The sequence below is a fragment of the Oncorhynchus masou genome, chromosome 31, assembly GCF_036934945.1.
Source record: "Oncorhynchus masou masou isolate Uvic2021 chromosome 31, UVic_Omas_1.1, whole genome shotgun sequence".
Taxonomy (NCBI): Eukaryota; Metazoa; Chordata; class Actinopteri; order Salmoniformes; family Salmonidae; genus Oncorhynchus; species Oncorhynchus masou.
This window is the reverse complement of record NC_088242.1, coordinates 27,109,736-27,123,442: the sequence shown is the minus strand read 5'-3', so window position 1 is coordinate 27,123,442 and position 13,707 is coordinate 27,109,736. Positions and strand designations below refer to the sequence as shown.

General features: G+C 41.9%; 1 pseudogene; it reads left to right on the top strand.

Moving 5' to 3' along the window:
* The first annotated feature begins 3,566 nt into the window (after window positions 1-3,566).
* The window catches only part of LOC135523711 (zinc finger CCCH domain-containing protein 7B-like), a 41,553-nt pseudogene continuing 31,412 nt past the window's right edge, over window positions 3,567-13,707 (top strand).

Sequence of the window (13,707 nt, the reverse complement as noted above, 5' to 3'; positions counted from 1 at the left end):
ATTGGGCCAGGTAAGAACTGAGGACTCGGACGGATGTGTGGAGAGACGCACATGTGCACATGCACGAGCACACACAGGCCCCCACTATTTGCTGTTATATTGATGCAAGCTTTGAGTGTCGTTTGATTGGCATGTGTTGTTTGTGTTCTCCTTTTCGTAGATCCTGTCGCAAGAAACACAAGCCTATGGGGAAAAATAGTAAGTTCTCCAAAAGTATCTGTGGTGCAGGATGGTTATCTAAACCAGATAACCCGCTTTTAGATTCAACCATGCAACTCAATACTTATTCCTCTGTCATAACCCTCTCTTTTCCCGTTCCAGAGAAATGGATGGTTAAGAAGAAACTGGCAAACCTTATCTCCAAGAACCCCCCCCAGCCAGCCGAGCCAACGGTCTGAACCAGAGGCTGGAACACCAGAACAGTCAGACCCCACAACTCTAATACAGTAGATTGAGCCTGAGGAGACGCATACCCTTTCAGTTACAGTCCATACAAGATTAAGTTGATAACTTGGAAGAGTGGGGAGATACAGATTATTATTGAATGACTGTCACTTTTATTAATTGCTCACAGTGTTTGTGTCCACTTTTTCTCGCTCTCTCTAGTCATAGCAGTGATGGTGGATATGGTTGACCCTAACCCACCATCACAGCCTGAGATCACTACACTACTGATCACCTCAACCTGAAGATCAGATGGTTTTACCTAACCCATACTTGGATTTATGGATTTCAGCATCTCTTAAATGTTGAGCTGTTCTCCAGTGTCTCTGTGTGTGACAGTTTAACAGAAAGGCCAGTTGCTGTGACACAAGTTAAGGACATTTGTTCATCCACTGATTGTAAGAAAACCCCCAGTAGATATTTGTATGTTCATTGTTTTATATCCATATTCCTTTCTTTGCTGTACAGTGCCAGTCAAAAGTGTGGACACACCTACTCATTCAAGGGTTTCTTTATTTTTAGAATAATAGTGAAGACTTCAAAACTATGAAATAATGTAGTAACCAAAAAAAGTGTGTATTTGAGATTCTTCAAAGTATCCACCCTTTGCCTTGATGACAGCTTTCTCAACCAGTTTCATGAGGAATGCTTTTCCAACAGTCTTGAAGGAGTTCACACACATGCTGAGCACATGTTGGCTGATTTTCCTTCACTCTGCGGTCCAACTCATTCCAAACCATCTCAATTGGGTTGAGGTCGGGTGATTGTGGAGGCCAGGTCATCTGATGCAGCACTCCATCACTCTCCTTGGTCAAATAGCCCTTACAAAACCTGGAGGTCTGTTTTGGGTCATTGTCCTGTTGAAAATACTAATGATGGTCCCACTAAGCGCAAACCAGATGGGATGGCGTATCGCTGCAGAATGCTGTGGTAACCATGCTGGTTAAGTGTGCCTTGGATTCTAAATAAATCATGGACAGTGACATCAGCAAAGCACCATCACACCACCTCCTCCAAGCTTCACGGTGGGAACCACACGTGCGGGGATCATCTGTTCTCCTACTCTGCGTCTCACAAAGACCCGGCAGTTGGAACCAAAAATCTCTAATTTGGAATCATCAGACCAAAGGACAGATTTCCACCAGTCTAATGTACATTGCTCATGTTTCTTGGCCAAAGCAAGTGGATTCTTCTTATTGGTGTCCTTTAGTAGTGGTTTCTTTGCATGAATTTGACCATGAAGGCCTGATTCACACAGTCTCCTCTGAAGAGGTGATATTGAGATGTGTCTGTTACTTGAACTCTGAAGCATTTATTTGGGCTGCATTTTCTGAGGCTGGTAACTCAAATGAACTTATCCTCTGCATCAGAGGTAACTCGGGGTCTTTCTTTCCTGTGGCGGTCCTAACGAGAGCCAGTTTCATCATAGTGCTTGATGGTTTTTGTGACTGCACTTAAATAAACTTTCAAAGTTCTTAATTTTCCATATTGACTGACCTTCATGTCTTTAAGTAATGATGGACTGTCATTTCTCTTTGCTTATTTGAGCTGTTCTTGCCATAATATGGACTTGGTCTTTTACCAAATAGGGCTATCTTCTGTATACCACCCCTACCTTGTCACAACACAACGGATTGGCTCAAAAGCATTAAGGAGGAAAGAAATTCCACAAATGAACTTTTAACAAGGGACACCTGGGGACACCGGCATCCCCAGCCGCGCCCTCAGAGCATGCGCAGACCAGCTGGCTGGTGTGTTTACGGACATATTCAATCAATCCCTATACCAGTCTGCTGTTCCCACATGCTTCAAGAGGGCCACCATTGTTCTTGTTCTCAAGAAAGCTAAGGTAACTGAGCTAAACGACTACCGCCCCGTAGCACTCACTCCGTCATCATGAAGTGCTTTGAGAGACTAGTCAAGGACCATATCACCTCCACCCTACCTGACAACCTAGACCCACTCCAATTTGCTTACCGCCCAAATAGGTCCACAGACGATGCAATCTCAACCACACTGCACACTGCCCTAACCCATCTGGACAAGAGGAATACCTATGTGAGAATGCTGTTCATCGACTACAGCTCGGCATTTAACACCATAGTACCCTCCAAGCTCGTCATCAAGCTCGAGACCCCGGGTCTCGACCCCGCCCTGTGCAACTGGGTATTGGACTTCCCGACGGGCCGCCCCCAGGTGGTTAGGGTAGGCAACAACATCGCCACCCCGCTGATCCTCAACACTGGGGCCCCACAAGGGTGCGTTCTGAGCCCTCTTCTGTACTCCCTGTTCACCCACGACTGCGCGGCAACGCACGCCTCCAACTCAATCATCAAGTTTGCGGACGACACAACAGTGGTAGGCTTGATTACCAACAACGACGAGACGGCCTACAGGGAGGAGGTGAGGGCCCTCGGAGTGTGGTGTCAGGAAAATAACCTCACACTCAATGTCAACAAAACTAAGGAGATTGTGGACTTCAGGAAACAGCAGAGGGAACACCCTCCTATCCACATCGATGGAACAGTAGTGGAGAGGGTAGTAAGTTTTAAGAGCTTTTAATTTGCAATACCAACTTCTCCCAGCAACATAGTCAAACCGCAGCAAAGAAACAGTCACATATAACACTGTCTCAATCTATCTCACCTGACAGTGGATCTCGATGTTGCTGTTGGCCAGGTTGAGGAAGACGAGGCGGCCCAGAGCACGGAACACCCCCTCCTTAATGATGTGGATGTTGCTGCACTGCATGGACAGGTGCACCAGGTATGGCATGTGTTTGAATGCACCTGATGGCAGCTTCACTGTGATCTGATGGGGAATGGATTGATAAGGATTGAGATTTGTTTGATACATATTTTATTTTCGTCTTGTATTCAAACAGGTTTCTCCTTGAAACATAATTCAGTTGCTTACCTCATTGTGAGACTGTCAGGTTTTTGTTGATGCAGGTAGCAATGAGTGAGATTTGTTCACACACACACTTTTAGGCACTTGCCAAGGTGCACCCAGAGATGGCCAAGAGCAATACCAGCAGAGTCCATAAGGCCGCGTGACAGACCATGGAATAAATCTGGAAAATCAAGGGCGATTCAATTGGCTGAGCAAAAATTATACTAGAACATAAACAGAGTTTACAGCCATTCCACTTGTTGGGGGCCTATTCCATATCCTATAGCCTACAGGTCTTAGAGTCTCAAATGTCCTGGCCCTTGATCGAATTAATACACTTTCTCATCCCGTCTTTTTTTCAAAGAGTCATTTGAACTATTTGCTTTCTCAAATCTTTGCTGGTGTTCGTCGGATTTCACCAGGCTACATTCCACGACTTGATCATCTCGGTGAGTTGCCGTTTCACACCTCGCTGCGTCAAAATTATCCACAGACATGTTTTTAAATGTGATTCCCAACAACTTCAATTACGCATTCGGTTAATTCCGTTAATAAATGCGCAGTAACGATACAAATACATGTTTTCAATAGTCTACATAAGAGAGTTATGTAGGCCTACGAATATGCTGAAGTAGCCTAACTGATTGTAGACTACAACTACTTGAAGGCGTTTATCCACATTTCAATAAATGACTTGGTTTATAAAAAGGAAAAGAGTTCCATATCTGTCATGGTATTTCAAAGAGATCTTAAAAAGTGTGTATGTACGCTATTTCATCACACTTGTGAAACGGTTATCACCGTGTAGTCTGAAGGTGCAGTCTACCTGAACCAAAACAATACACCACTGCTTATCGAAATGGGTCAATGGGGTTTGGGAAATGACTTGCTCTGCCTGAACCGAGGAAAGTTTCCAGATAAATCCAACCAAAACTATGTAATATTTGTTTACTAATCGCCTACTTGTTCCTATTTAGCAATTGAAAAACGACGTTTTAACACATTTTCCACAGATGTGTCCAACTACAATGATCACAGACGTGCATTTTGAGTGAGAGAGAGATTTGTAAGCGAGGGGGAGAAATAAGAGACCGCATAATTTCATAGGGCAAAGCCTGTGTGTGTCAATGTCCCCCCTGGGATCAATCGTTCAGACTGCAGTTGAGCAGGAACGCCGGCAGCGCACAAAGTGTATTCACGCCTGGGCACCATTGCCGGACTCATGGCTGCCGATGGTCTCCTGTAAATAAACCAGGAGGAATGCTGGAACACAGTTCCCTGTAGTGGTTTCCTACCGTTAGCTGGCAAATCCACGAAACATGACCCACGTCTGCGTGTTTGCTGACAGAAAATATGACACTGTCCCACAGCGGCGTAGCTACGGGTAGGCCGGCCTACCCAGTTTGATCTCAGGCCTACCCCCCAAAAGTTATTATTAAATATACATTTTTATTTATTTTTTAAAATAAATGCATGTGGGATTTATTTTATATGTGTAATGTTAATATGATGTAACAAAGAAATAGTCCGCGACAATCAAGTTGGCTTCCGACTATTGGTTACATTGTTTTAAAAAGCATACGGTGGTTTACCTGAACAACGTAACGTGGATAAACTTTGTAGCGCATAAACTAGCAAGCTCTACTACGCTAGTTTACTCGAATTGACTTACAAGCTAAGGTAATTTAGTAGTTCTAGCAATGGCAAACCAAATGTCGATCGCTAGGTTTTTCAAACAAAGACGTCTGGAGGAAAAAAGAGTGTGATCCAAATTATTTCTGGCACAATCTACCGATTGCTTCCAGAATGAGACATTAACAGGTGGTGGCAGGAAAGAAACAACCGCCATCACAACCGCCAATGCCACATTGAGCCAGGCATGCTTGCCTACACCACGGTCTCCTCTCGTTCTTGATAATGCGGGCGGGGGTGAACCTGCAGTAGGTCCACCGACAGATTTGTCTGCCGTTGATGAACCAGCCTGTCAACCAAAGCTAGCAAAGTTCCCTTCAAGTATGATAAATAGCAAATCACGCTGCTTCTCTTCAAGGTGGTATGACCTGTTCGTGTGGATTAAGTATAGTAAAGCAAAATATGCAATTTATTGTACATTTTGTAGGCACTTTCTTGGGGCAAATGTCGAATTCAGATTTGTACGAGATGGATTTTTTAACTGGAAACTCAATAAATGCTTGCTGCAAACACGAGAATAGAAAATGACATGCTAGTGCCCTTGCAAAAAAACATAAGAAAAAAATATTTCACCTTTATTTAACCAGGTAGGCTAGTTGAGAACAAGTTCTCATTTACAACTGCGACATGGCCAAGATAAAGCATAGCAGTGTGAACAGACAGCAACACAGAGTTACACATGGAGTAAACAATAAACAAGTCAATAACACAGGATTTTTTTTTTTTTTACACATTTAAAAAAAAAAGTCTATATACATTGTGTGCAAAAGGAATGAGGAGGTTGGCGAATAATTACAATTAAGCAGATTAACACTGAAGTGATAAATGATCAGATGGTCATGTGCAGGTAGAGATACTGGTGTGCAAAAGAGCAGAAAAGTAAAAAAACACAAACAGTATGGGGATGAGGTAGGTAAATTGGGTGGGCTATATACCGATGGACTATGTACAGCTGCAGCGATCGGTTAGCTGCTCAGATAGATGTTTAAAGTTGGTGAGGGAGATAAGTCTACGGGTGGGTGTTGCCATCGTGACCAGTGAACTGAGATAAGGCGGAGGTTTACCTAGCATGGACTTGTAGATGACCTGGAGCCAGTGGGTCTGGCGACGAATTTGTAGCGAGGGCCGCATACAGGTCGCAGTGGTGGGTTGTATAAGGTGCTTTAGTAACAAAGCGGATGGCACTGTGATAAACTGCATCCAGTTTGCTGAGTAGAGTATTGGAAGCCATTTTGTAGATGACATCGCCGAGGTCGAGGATCGGTAGGATAGTCAGTTTTACTAGGGTAAGTTTGGCGGCGTGAGTGAACAAGGCTTTGTTGCGAAATAGAAAGCCGATTCTAGATTTGATTTTGGATTGGAGATGTTTGATATGAGTCTGGAAGGAGAGTTTACAGTCTAGCCAGACTCCTAGGTACTTATAGTTGTCCACATATTCTAGGTCAGAACCATCCAGGGTGGTGATGCTAGTCGGGCGTGCGGGTGCAGGCAGCGAACGGTTGAAAATCATGCATTTACTAGCGTTTAAGAGCAGTTGGAGGCCACGGAAGGAGTGTTGTATGGCATTGAAGCTCGTTTGGAGGTCAGATAGCACAGTGTCCAAGGAAGGGCCAGAAGTATACAGAATGGTGTCGTCTGCGTAGAGGTGGATCAGTGAATCTTACAAGGCGACCCATGGGCCTAGAAGTCGTGGGACTGTATTAAACCAAATACATGGTGATGCAAACATGGATTTTATAGAAGGAACCCGTGCACATGTTAAAGTGGTCATATATATTGTTCTAATGTGTGCAAAACAGGATATTCCACTCAGGGCATAGAGAAACCGAAGAGGCAATCAACAAAGGTAACTTTTTAGAAATCTTCAATTTCATCTCAAATTGTGACTCAGAAATACAAAACAGGCTTAATGAGTTACTTCACAATGCCACGCTTATGAGCCCCGAAATTTAGAACGAGTTGTTACTGTGCAGGATACAAGATGGAAGTTCATTCTGCACTTTCCACGTATGTTGCCATACTAGCAGATTAATATAAAGATCAATCTAAACGAGAACTTAATTCTGTGTGCATCCGATACATTCATGCTGGAATTATTAAAGAACGAGCTGTTGGGTTTATGGAAACTGATTGATCTGCACAAGGAATTTCTCGGAAAATAGTTTGTGTTGCAACCTTTGGAGTTGGATCACACTGTGGATTTTTGTTTAGATGGCGCTTCAGTCATGTCGGAACAGAGGGGTACATGTCCTACTAAAGCAAACATTTAAGCAAGCGGTATATGTGCATTGCAACACCCACCGTTTGAATTTGGTTCTGTGCACCGCGGCAAAAGTATTGGGAAATGTCAGTATTTTTGGGGGGACACCGTAAACCAGCTACAGACATTTGAGTGGATCCCACAGACATGCTCGATTTATAGAAGTACAGAGTCGCGTCCCGGTTGACCATGTATCGAGAAAGATCCACGGATGTACGTTGGAGTTCAAAGTGCTGTTACTGTTGTTAATGCTAGATGTCATTTTAGAGGTTCTTGCAGTTTTCCAGAGGCTTGTGGACAAACCAAATTAGAAGCCGATGCCCTCTTCCAACAAATCCAGAACAATACGTTTTTATTCCTGTTAGTTACGTTTAGTAAATTGTTTGACACTAGTGATTTTGCTACGAAGGATTTACAAAGCTCTACATTATCTGTGACGGACTGTTAGTTTAATTGAAATCCTTAAAAGCAACTTTTCTACGTTCAGAGAACTCAGGGGGAGACTTTGATAAAGCTCTCAAGCTAAATGAAGAGATGATGCTTAAGCATGATATTAGTAATTGGGATGTGAGCGCATCACGGCAGTGAAATTTTTCCATATATTTTTTCCAATATTTTTTCCAATATTTTTCCAATATTTTTCCATGATGTATATTGTAAATATCGAAAGCTCTCATTCCTGACATGCGCACAAAGTTGACGTTTCATTCTACCGCAACCTCGAATCTGATGCATAGTAATGGATCCGAACTGGTTGAACTCAGGGGAATATTATGGTCTGATAATATTATGTTTCTGCAGTACAAATGTGGCCAACTAGGTTCTCAGTAAAAACATCTATGTAGGGTACATCTATAACATCTTACTAATTCTGACCACCATCCTTGTTTGTGCATCCATCAAATTTACTTCAGTATTTCTTCGTGTTCAAATAACTTTGTCCCTTTATACCTTTAAATACTTAATGAAAATGTCCCTTTGTATAAAAATAGTAGTAGCAAGAACCAGTAAAGATTTAATTCAGAGGAGGAAATCCTGTCTAAATAAATAGTCTTCTTCATTGGGAGCTTCATGCATCTAAAACACACAGGTATGTATGGAGTGTAGATTGGTTTTTGTCCCTGTCTTCTGTCCAGTGTAAAGTAACTCATGCAAGGAATGTCCACCTAATTTTCAAAAGTATTCATACAGTTGAGCCAGTACATGTTAGAATCACCTTTGTCAGTGGTTCCAGCTGTGAGTCTTTCTGGGTAAGTCTCTTAAGAGCTGTGCACACCTGGATTGTACAACGTTTGCACATTATGAAAAACAAAATCTTCAAGCTCTGTCAAGTTGGTTGTTGATCATGGCTAGACAGCCATTTAATTCTTGCCATAGATTTAAGACAATTTAAGTCACAACTGTAACTAGCCCACTCAGGAACATTAAAAGTCGTCTTGGTAACAAGTCCAGTGTATATTTGGCATTGTGTTTTAAGTTATTGTCCTGCTGAAAGGTCAATTTGTCTCCCAGTGCCTGTTGGAAAGCAGACTGAACCAGGTTTTCATCGAGGATTTTGCCTGTGCTTAGCTCTCTTCAGTTTATTTGTATCCTAAAAAAACTCCTTATTCCTTGCGGATCACAAGCATACCCATAACATGTTGCAGCCACCACCATTCTTATGAAGAGTGGTACTCGGTGATGTGTTGTGTTGAATTTGCACCAAACATAGTGCTTCCTATTGAGGATGTGCAGTAAAGTAAATTTCTTTGCCACATTTTTTGCAGTTTTACTTTAGTGCCTTATGGCAACCAGGATGCATGTTTTGGATTATTTGTATTATTTTTTTACTTTGTCAATTTGGTTAGCTTTGTGTAGTAACTACAATGTTGTTGATCCATCCTCAGTTTTGTCCTATCACAGCCATTGTAACTGTTTTAAAGTCACCATTGGCCTCATGGTGAAATCCCTGAGCAGTTTCCTTCCTCACCGGCAACTGAGTTAGGAAGGACGCTTGTATCTATGTTGTGACTGGGTGTATTGATACACTGTCCAAAGTGTAATTAATAACTTTACCATGCTGAATGGGATATTCAGTATATTCACTTTTTTGCGAGGCATTGGAAAACCCCCCAGGCCTTTGGTTGAATCTTTTACATTTTAGTCATTTAGCAGACGCTCTTATCCAGAGCGACTTACAGGAGCAATTAAGGTTAAGTGCCTTGCTCAAGGGCACATCGACTCGCCCGTGATACTCACAGCTGTAATTGCTGCCAAAGATTCATCTTACAAAGTATTGACTCAGGGGTGTGAATACCTAGGTACATTTGATATTTCTGTATTTCTTTTTCAATAGATTTGCCAGAACTTCGAAACACATGTTTTCACTTTGTCATTATGGGGTATTGTGTGTAGATTGCTGAGATTTTTTTATTTTATTTAATCCATTTTGAATTCAGGCTGTAACACAACAAAATGTGAAATAAGTCAAGGGGTATGAATACTTTCTGAAATCACTATCTGATCCTGTCTTGTCAAAAATAGTATATTGTTGGAGCCCGTAGCATTGAATGCAAGGGAAGCCCGTGAGCATTTGGCCTCCCTTGATATTATAATAATAATAATAATAGCCAATCAGCATTGAGAAACTGAGCGAGCTGAACTGTGAATGGCCCTGACGGACCAAAAAAAAGTGTATTTGGCTTCACACCAATCCCATCACTTCAAAAACCAAACATCATTGACAGAAAAAACGTTTGGTGTTGTCCTCTGGTGGCTAGCTTGCCCTTTCCTAAATTAGCCATGGATGGAGAACGGGATTTGGACTCGTGAATTTACTGAATTATCCATACTGGCCAATGATTTATAACGTTGATTCTGATCCAACCATAAATTCATACATTGCCTGAGAGTATGGAAGTTCAATATGTAGCTAGATGTAGTAGGCTAACATTAACGAGCTGTCTCATTGTTGCCTATGAAAGGAAGTTAGACTAACGAGCAAGCCAAGTAGGCTAGGACAACAAACTACAAGCGTTTACTGTATAACAGAGTCAAAGACCGTTTCGGAAACATTAAAATACAGGAGGACAAGTAGGGTGAGTCAACATGTTTTTTTATACTTGTGTGTACACACAGAAAACAGTACCATAGCCACGTCATACTGTATTTGCATAGAGTTATTTGATCTAAATTGTTTTTGGTATTTTTTTAGATGCCACTGTATTAGACTAAGTATAGGTGATTTGATGATGTTGAAATGGATATATCAGTCAGCTAACCATTTACAGTAACAGCAGTTAATTAAGTCAATACACACTAAATGGTATGCAGAAATAGAGAAATACTACTTTATCTTGGCACGGTATGGGCAGCTATTAATAGATTCATTAATAGATCATAGATTAATAGAATGAAGTAAGAAGAGTGAACTCCTACTTTGAAAGATTAGGAAGTGTTGGCTGTGCACTTCACCAATAACAGGCATGCCAAATTTAACATTTTCACGTGTGAGTTCCAAATATCTCTTATGTCGGCCCCAGCTGAGTTTTTTTGAGTTTGATGTCAGAATGCACTTACTGTTCCAAAATGTGATTGTTACGCACCAGGACAGTTAACCCACGCTGCCCTCAAACCAAGGCACACAGCCTATAGATAATTAGCAGGCAATGTTTCAATTTCAAATGATTTTCGAACAGGATTTATTTTCTGAAAGGAGGTGTGTTCCACCTCCTCATTAATTCACGTAGACGTAGCCCATTTCACTGTTGCGGACAAATTACATTTGAGGCATTATTGCTGAGCTGGAAAACCAAGGAGAGCCCAAGCACAAACTTTTCCTCCCTGGCACATTTTCTGGCTGGTGCCCGCATTGCCTTCACTACTAATAACTTTTGACGTGTGACTTATTTTATCATAGTTTCTGTATATCGTGCTGTCGTTTCTACTGTAGCACACCATATGTATGTATGGAGCATACTGTACAGTGCCTTGCGAAAGTATTCGGCCCCCTTGAACTTTGCGACCTTTTGCCACATTTCAGGCTTCAAACATAAAGATATAAAACTGTATTTTTTTGTGAAGAATCAACAACAAGTGGGACACAATCATGAAGTAGAACGACATTTATTGGATATTTCAAACTTTTTTTAACAAATCAAAAACTGAAAAATTGGGCGTGCAAAATTATTCAGCCCCTGTACTTTCAGTGCAGCAAACTCTCTCCAGAAGTTCAGTGAGGATCTTTGAATGATCCAATGTTGACCTAAATGACTAATGATGATAAGATCATTTTTTTGAAAGTTGTACTGATTATGATGAGATAATGCTAAGCTAATTGCCAGCAATGTGTTGTGCTGTGTTTGTTGACATCATACAATGCATTCTGGTTGTCAAGTAAACGTCTGTCAAACAAAAGATGTTATAACAAAACGAGGTGAAGGGATGGTTCACTCGTCTTTCAAGTAAACCTCCGGAAGTAAATGATGGTAGACGACATACCCCCTTCAATATGCTTACTACAAACAGACTCAACTCATCTTGTAACCTCATCTTTGGTTGTCGCAAAAAAAAAACATGGCAGAGTTTTTAGAAAGTGTTTTACTCAATTATTTTGATCATTGGTGAGGTCATCCGGGATGTAATGAATTGTAAATAGTAATTGCTATTAGCTATTCATATGATGGTTTCTGTCAGCCGAGAGTCAGCTAAATATGGCCGCTAGTGTTAGGTCACTCTTTCCTCAGTTAGCGCTACGACTAATGTAGCCTACATTTTCTGGTTTGGATGAGAAATGTGTTATATTGTCGTTACTTCTGTGAATGTCTGAACATTGCATCCAAAAATAAAATGCTCACATAACATTGCAAAGACTGTTTTTTCACAGAAAAATGTTGCACAAACACAGAGGCCAGCTCAAATGTCGACTGTTGCGTCAATCGAAACTGGACGTTCTAAATAAGTGTTCTAATCACGTCTGCAGGGACCACTGTAGAATGATTACAACCGTGTGTTCGTACGTGTCAAATGATTATTAATGGCCATGTACCTGGCACAGCCAGAAGAGGACTGACCACCCTGTTTTCTTCCTAGGTTCGTGCCATCCTAGGAAGTTTTTCCTAGCCACCGTGCTTCTACATCTGCATCGCTTGCTGTTTTGGGTTTTAGTCTTTGTTTCTGTATAAGCACTTTGCTTTGTAACATCTGCTGATGTACAAAGGGCTTTATAAATACATTTGATTTGATCATCCCAGTATAGTTGATCCCATTCTGGGGCATGTGCAGAGAGTATGAGAGACATTGGGGGGAGGGAGAGAGCACAAAAGGAGAAGGAGGGAAAGGTATTCGACCAAGCTTGGTGAGTGATTAAGGGAAATGTCTGTTTTACATTGAATGACAAATTGGCAATTTGTGTCAGTTTGTCTGTACCTGAAATGCCAGGGCAAGGGTTGTGGCTCCGTTGTTCTCCAAGCGGTTTCTGACTGCGATGAACACTTTCAATTTCAGGGGGACACCCAGAGCGCTGGACTGTTTCTGACACTCAGTTATCGCTGTCGCCAGGATCTAACAGACAGTTACTTTGTGGTACATCCTAACAGTAGACCAGAAAACGATGGAGAAAAGTTGTTAATGGCCTATGCTCCCGAAGGAGTGATGGGCCTAAGTAAGTCCTTATGAAAGACCTTAGTCACACAGTTAGTGTTTCCAAACTCTCACCTTGCCCCCTCCGATGCTCATGCCACAGTTGTTGAGTCTCAGCTCCTGTAGAGAGTGACACGCAGAGCTCTTCAGTAGTGTTTCAATGCCCTTTGGTCCAAAGGCGTTATCACTCAGGTCAAGCTCTCTGTCTGGTTGGTCCCTGCTATCATCAATGCTCTGCCCAGGGATCTCTGAGGATGAAGAGAGACACATTAAGAGCTAACGACTTTAAAACATATATCAGTATATGTATAAGCCCAATGATAATTTATCACGTGCAAGGGGAGGTTGTTAGTGATGACTCACCAAGGGCAGTTGGGATTTCAGATGCAGGCGACCCGTGAACATATCACTCCAATGGCAACTCTGAAAAATATACAGTGAAAGCTAGATTTGAAGAAATACATGCAAGAGTAAAATGCTAATACCCTCCAAAGGATCATGTTGTGGTGTGAATTTGTGACTTCACTATTTTCAGCAGTTTGCGCAAGTCAGTTTTCTTTGTTCAGACTGATAGGCACTTGCTCTCAAGGCTCTCTCTTCCTAGTACCTGAAGCTGGTCTTTGCTCTCCCAGGCTTTGGAGATAGCCTGCGCTGCCTCCACTCCCACTGTGTTTCCCTCCAACCACAGGGCCCGTAGTCCCTGGTAGTCCTCTATTTCCTGCACCAACTCCTTCACTGCAGAGAGAACCAGATTTACCAACACAAGACAAATTATTAGCAAAGCCGTTAACTGTGTTGGC